This window comes from Erpetoichthys calabaricus, chromosome 11 (assembly GCF_900747795.2).
Source record: "Erpetoichthys calabaricus chromosome 11, fErpCal1.3, whole genome shotgun sequence".
NCBI lineage: Eukaryota > Metazoa > Chordata > Cladistia > Polypteriformes > Polypteridae > Erpetoichthys > Erpetoichthys calabaricus.
The window spans coordinates 28,722,187-28,729,309 of record NC_041404.2 but is presented as its reverse complement, the minus strand read 5'-3'; the positions used below and the strand labels follow the sequence as shown (position 1 = coordinate 28,729,309).

Sequence of the window (7,123 nt, the reverse complement as noted above, 5' to 3'; positions counted from 1 at the left end):
CTTTTGAGGCTCGCCCTTTTGTGCGTGCCCTTATTGAAGGATACCTACACATACAGTACCTTACATGTGGTAAGAGCCTTCAATAGTTGGTTGGTGGCAGAACCAGTTTCATTACTGTTCAGTTGGGGCTGCTAATGTGATTATCACAATAAAATGGAGTAAGCACTAAACAAAAGGAGAAAATAATCAAATCTGCAAAAAAACAAAAAACAAACAAACACTATGACCTGTGACAATTAAACATCAGACATCTATTGTGTGCACTCTGTGTCATTGTGATTAATGTTGCATTAGTGGCTTATTTTTTGTTTTGTTTGTTTCTTGTTTTTCTTAAATGCTATAGTCTCAAGTCAAACAATGTTTAATGCAACAGCATAAAATTGTTAAGTTCTGCTTTCATCCTGTTACTTGCTGCATTTTAACAGTTTTTCATGTTTTCGCTTCTGATACACTGTTCTTCCCATTATTTGCATCTATTGCCATTCATGTTGCTTGTAGAAGGCTGCAGTTGTTGAGGATGTTTAAAACTAATCATCTTACACATCAGCTTCCTGATTTATTTAAGTATGTAAGTTATTCACAAATATTTCTTGTTTCTTTTCACAGTAATGTGCTTTTATGATTGTTTTTTATTGGACAATTCATTTACCTGTTCCCCAGACCGATCCGTGTTGCAGATTCTGGGCTTACCCAAATTTAATTATGAGAGTTTGCAGTCAACTGGCTAAGCCACCAAGGCAAAAATCAGCAGGTTATCAAATTAAGAATTTTAAGAACCAGGATTTACTCACTGGGACCTCTTGTATCAGGAACTCTACTGTGAGAGCACTCAGTTCCACAACATCTTCTTCACCCATGGAAACTCGTTTCTTTCTAGAATATAATGCTGCAGAGTGGCAAACCAAAAAGATGTATTACACCAGGAACATCTTTAAATAAATACTGAAGAGTTTATTTAATGAAAATGGATCAGTCCTTGGTGTAATGATTTGGTATTTTAGTCCTAGGATATTAAGAAATATATTATTGCCATTTTAACATCTAGGTTGAATTAAAAAAATATTTTGATAACATCTCCATAATGAATTACATTTATTAAGAGTATTAAATAGTATTCTGGTAACAATAGGTAAAAGTAAAACTTTCTGAAAGTCATATGTTTTCAGCTTTTATTTTATAAGAGCCATCAATGAAGGATCACGATGTTAAAACAAAATTAATACCTGTTACACATTCATAACACACATATGAAATGTTATGTTCACTTCTTTTCCTAAATTATCTAGACATTTATTTACTACAATTTGCAGTAAGATAAGAGGCTTCCTGGCTTACACCCAACTATAATTCAGCTCCTGAATCTCTAACTGCTTTACATGAGCTCCAAAATGGATAGTAATAACGCTGGCTCACTTGTCATAGCTGCATACTTGGTTGTTTCTAGTACATCAGTGCTCCCCTGTTAATAAAATACACTTATTTTTACAGATCGGCTCATTCCCAAAGATTTAATGGAAGGTAAACCAACCTAAGGAAAAAAATATGGACAAAACCAATTCTAAGAAATTCTATATTTTCCTAATTTTCAACTAGGAATCTTTCTTAAAAGCTCCCAGAACTCAGTCAGTGAGACTTGTAGGTAAATATGTACTTTTAATAATAATAATAGTAGTTAATTACATTTATATAGTGCTTTTCTAACTTCGTAGTGGGGAGTGGGGATCCACATTTACCACCATCAATGTGCAACTTCCACCTGAATGATGCAACAGCAGATATTTTTGCACCAGCATGCTCCTCACACACTAGTTATGAGATGGTGTAAGGGTGTAAGAGAGATGGTTAGCCAGTTAGAGACAGAGGTTGATTAGGGGGCCAGAAATGGATAAGGCTATGATGGGCTATTTAGCCAGGGCATTGGAGTACACCTTCCTCTTGTTGAAACACCAGGAATCTTTTATGATCATAGAGAGTCAAGACTTCAGTTTTACATGTCATCCAACAATCAACACCATTTTTTCAGCACAGTGTCCCTCTCACTGCACTGGGACCCACACACAGACCACAGGGTAATTACCCCTTGATGGCCATACCAACACCTCTTCCAGCTGCAACCCAAATTTTTCTGATTGGTCTTCCATCCAAATACTGGCTTAGCCCAAACATGCTTTGCTTCAGGTGGATTACTTATTCTGAAGTGCAGGTGGTATGGCTGCTGGTTTTTTCTTAGGGCAAAACACTGAGGCAGATCGACCATATCTCTCTATTATAAAAAAAAATCTTGGGACGAGACAAGACTTTTTTTCCTGCGACAAGATGTGATCTTTTGAAGAGAGACAGAGAGACACTATCACGTCCCGCGAGACGGTCAAGTCATGTCATACTTACAACCTTTGGAAGCAAGTCCCGTGAGACAGTGACTTTTGCAAGTCACGCCCTACTTACAACCATTTTCAAACAAGTCCACAACCTCTCAGTTGTTGGAATGCTTTTGGCAGACACACTTCCTGTGCTCTCAGCACTTAAAAATTTTATATGTTCTAGATGGCACGTCAACGATAAGCGAAGAAGAAAGAGCAGTGCATTGAAAAGATACCCAAAAGCATTGGAGAGAAAAGAATGCAAAAAAGAACAAAAATAATCTATGTGCAAATTCTGAAAATAAGGAAAGTAATAATCAGCCCGTCCCGCGAGACTAGACTTTGTGCAAAGAGATTTAAACATGCCCAGGGACGGAAAAAGACAAAGTAGAACGTTGCAAAAAATCAAAAAAACGTGGGCACGATACACATGCAGAGCATGTTAGAGATAATGGAAGTAGGAAAATTAGAAAGTCTCAAAATAATATTACAGATCTCATTAGCGCAAACAAACTGAAAATATCACTTGTTGAAATAATGGAACAGCGAAAAGTGATCGAATAGTGTTTGAGGATGTCTAGAAGAAGAGAGAGACAAGGCAGTGAAACAAAAGGACAGCTGTTGTACAGGCTTTTAAATGTGTGAAGTGCCGCACGAAGTGCAGATCACATAGCACAGCAGCAGCAGCAATTCAGTAGCTGATCGAGCAAAGAGGAGGTAAAAAAAAAACTTTGTTTCCCATTGTATCACCGTTTAAGAGGGGTTTTGGAGGAGCAACCGCGTCTCCTTGGGGTGTGTTCATCCCCCCTCTTCACAATGATGCGCAGTGCTGGCTGGGGGAAGGGGTTGACGAGCGAAGCAAGCAGGGGGCAAAGCCCCCTAGTCTACAAAAAATATAACTTAGGTATATTTTTTATAGCTATAACACTGATTCACCTTTATTTAAAAGAATATTATGATCACAGAAACACAAAACATAGCTTCTTACCTCGTGTCTAAAATTTCACATCCAATAGAGATCTAATGGACAAAATGTTTTCAAAAAACAGTGTTTATCCCGGCCAATACCCCCAAGCCACCAGGTGGAGCCCTTCTTGCAACATAGAGGTTCCCCGAGTTCCAGCAGGGCATCATGGACAGTGGAGTTTTACATCACAGCCCTGCTGGATACCATGGGGGCCTCCAGGGGACGCTGCAGGAAGGAGCAGGAACTGTTATTTTCCCTATAACCCGGAAGTACGTCTTAGTCACAGCGACAGAGGAAATGACGTACTTCCGGGATGAAGAAGTTGAGTTTTCACCTGACCTGGAAGTGCTGGGAAGTCACATGGACTGAGGGATCAGAAGCACTTTCGGGTCAAGGACTATAAAGGACTGTGAGAGATCCCAGATGGGCGAGCTGAGTCGGGAGGAAGGGTGGCAACGCGTCTGGGAGTGGAGGATTGATTATTGATTTATTGTGTATTGTTTATTTATGAGTATTGTGGAGTGAAGGGTGCTTGGTGCACATTATTATTATAAAATAAATAATAAAGTATCTATCTATCTATCTATCTAATTGGACTTTTATCTGGTGTCTGGCATCTAGTCTGAGGGTTCAAGGGAGCGATAGAGTCCCCTGTCACAATGTGTATATATATACATATATATGTGTGTATATATCTATATATACACATACTGTATATGTGTGTGTGTGTGTGTGTATATATACTGTGTATATATACTGTGTATATATATATATATATATATATATATATAGATATATATCGTGAGCTGGGGGGCTGATCGCACCTCTACAGGTTAAAAAAAAAAAAGATGCTGAAAGACTACCTTCACATTGCTCCCTTGCTGCTGGGCTTACTTGCGGCTGATCTATCGCGTGATCCACGCGGTACTTCGCAGACTTACAAGTCCAAAAGCACCTATCAGCTGAGGATTGTTTGTTTGCCTTTCTCTCTCTCTCTATCCTTCCCTGCTCCTGACGCGCTTTCCATTGAAGAGGAAGATATGTTTGCATTCTTTTAATTGTGAGACGGATTTGTCATCTCCGTCTTGTGAAGGAGCATGTTTAAACTTTTGAAAATTAGACGTGTTTGTTTGCAGTGTTTGAATAAAGCTCCTGTCTCTACAATCTTCTGTGTTTCTGTGCAAATCTGTGACCCAAGCGTGACAATATACATATATGTATAATGTATGTGTATATATTGTGGCACGCGGCTGGGGGTGGTACCCAACCAGGACGCCCAGGAGGACCGGAGGAGGGTTTGCGCCTCCTTCAAACCACGAGGAGGCGACTGCCCTGGTTGTTATGGGGGCCACGGGTACCGAGCTTTGAAGCTTGACCCTGTAGGGGTCTGTGGCCACCATTAGGAGGCGCCCCGATGCCTTCGCAGCCCTGGACCTCAGCACTTCCACCACACCAGGAAGTGCTGGGGGGAAGAGAAGCAGGGACACCCAGAGTGCTTCTGGGAATGCAGCCGGCACTTCCGCCACACTGGGGCGTGTCAATGGAAGATTGTTGGGAATCACCTGGAGCACATCCGGGTGATTATAAAAGGGGCCGCCTCCCATCATTCAAGGCTGGAGTCAGGTGAGGAGAAGGATGAGGTCTCTGGAGGAGGCAAGGAGGCGGTCTGAAGAGATAAGGCATTGCGTTGGCCAGGACTTTGGGGGTTTGAGGTGCACTTTTGGATTTTTATAAATATGTATAATAAATGTGTTGTGGGTGACGTCAACGTGTCCGCCTCTCTGTGTCCGAGCTGGCTTCCACAATGGCATCCCAGATGGGACTCTCTGCCTGTTCCAAGGCAGGGACCCCAAACAAATAATTTTATGGACGGTCCGGCGCAGCAGGGGCACCCACACACGTGCCGCGGGGGCAGTGTGCACCCAGCCCCGTTGGAGAGACTTACCCCACGGACCACCACCGGTCCACAGAAGGCTTGGTTTTCCCTGGTGCGGGAGAACAACGACGGGCAAGACCGGAGTGCAGTGGGCTCTCATGAACGTGCTGCCGCTGAAGGCAGCCGGGACGGCACGCTGTCTAGGAAGGCCATGCCGAGGCAGCTGCCTCGGACAGACGGGACTCGGGAGGTAAGTTCCCTGCTTGCCGGCAGCCAGCCCTGGGGGGCCGAGCGTGTTTTGCAGGCAGTGGCTGCCCAGGTCTGCATCGGTGACAGACACGCGCTGATCTGCGGGGCTTTGCAGACGCGGCAGAAGCAGCAGGAGAAGCTGCTGGGATGGAGACGCTGCAACTCAAAGAGCCAGCATGCCGTCGCACCAGGAGGAAAAGAGCCAAAATGGCCGCGGACCAGAAGTCCCTCCCCATGACAGGCACAGGATTGGACGGTGTGTCTTGTGTGCCCGCCAATGATTGGATGGACCCGATTGGGCCGGAGAGAGAGGCCCACAGGAAGCAGTCGACGTGTGTTGCTGACGGACAGGTAAGTCCACAGCCGGCTGACTTCCTGTCTTTACCTGGGGCCCTGCGTGAACTGGAGGAGTGCCTTCAGCCCGCAGGGCTGCTATCACAGGTGCTGCGTGCACTCTGGGCGGAGTTGCTGGAACTGGAGAGGAAGGTGGTCGTGTCGGTGGAGCTGCTGCGAGCTGTGGCAAGACGGCGCGACGCTGGAGTCTTCAGCCGTGGGTGGATGGCGGGGATGGTGAGTACAGCCGATCCCGTAAAGCATAAAGGAGAGCCCACCGAAAAGGCCCGTGATTCGAATGATCGGAACCAAGTAGGGGGTTCTCTGACAGTGGACGCGGCGCTGAGAGCTGTGCGTGAGGTGAGGGGAGAAAGACCGAGAGGGCTGACAGGACAGGGGCTGATGAGTGCCCTGGGTCCTAGCGCCCTACGCCCGAGCCCACGGCGGTCTCACATCGCTCTGTGGGGACGCAGATGGGATTGGATCTGTGCGTTTGCCATGCACAGACCCAGACCGTCATGGCGTCCAAGAGAAAAAGGAGGAATCGAGGGGAGAATGCCCGTTCCTCTGATAAGGGAGGACGTGAGGCAGGACGCTCACATCCGGAGAGTGGCCGTCCTCTGCTGAGACAGAGGAGAATACCCGAGTCGGCGGGGGCGTCGGACAAAGGAGCGGACCCGTCTCATGCAAGACGACTGGCACGGAACCTGCGGAGGGGGTGGCGAAAAGGCAAGTTCCGGAGTGCCGGTCCGAGGGGGGAGCACTGCCAGTGCGTGGCACGGAGGGACGCCAGCTGGTGGTGTCCAGGTAGCGTACCTGCCCCTCTTTCTGTTTTGCTTACAGTACCGGACCCTGGATGAGCAGTAGGACCCGCTTCGTTGGGGACCTGCCCTTGTGGGACGGGCCACTTCATTGGACGGAACTTCGCTGGCAATGGGGCGCTGCCACAGCTGGCGGAGGCTAAGGAGGCATGAGTGGCTCAAACCAAAGGGGCACGAAAACCATGGAGGGGGTGCCAAAGAGGCAAGTCCCAGGGTGCCGGATTGGACCCTGGACGAGTAGTAGGACCCACTTCGGGGATGAGCTGCCCTTGCGGGATGTGTCGCTCCAACAGACGTGTCTTCGCTGGCGGTGGGGCACTGTGGCACGTGGCTGGGGGTGGTACCCAGTCGGGACACCCAGGAGGACTGGAGGAGGGCTTGTGCCTCCTTCAGACCATGAGGGGGAGACCACCCTGGATGCTTTGGGGGCCACGGGTACCGAGCTTTGAAGCTCGATACTGTAGGGGCCATGGTCACCGCCAGGGGGTGCCTCAATTCCTTGGCAGCCCTGGACCTC

General features: G+C 46.9%; 1 long non-coding RNA gene across 1 annotated transcript; it reads right to left on the bottom strand.

The window, feature by feature from the left end:
- Positions 1 to 1,130: 1,130 nt before the first annotated feature.
- LOC127529657 (uncharacterized) lies at positions 1,131 to 3,083 on the bottom strand. Its single transcript, XR_007936273.1, has 2 exons — positions 1,788 to 3,083; positions 1,131 to 1,297 (listed from the first exon to the last, which is right to left on the bottom strand). It is a non-coding gene; the product is annotated as an uncharacterized LOC127529657 (long non-coding RNA).
- Positions 3,084 to 7,123: the final 4,040 nt, after the last annotated feature.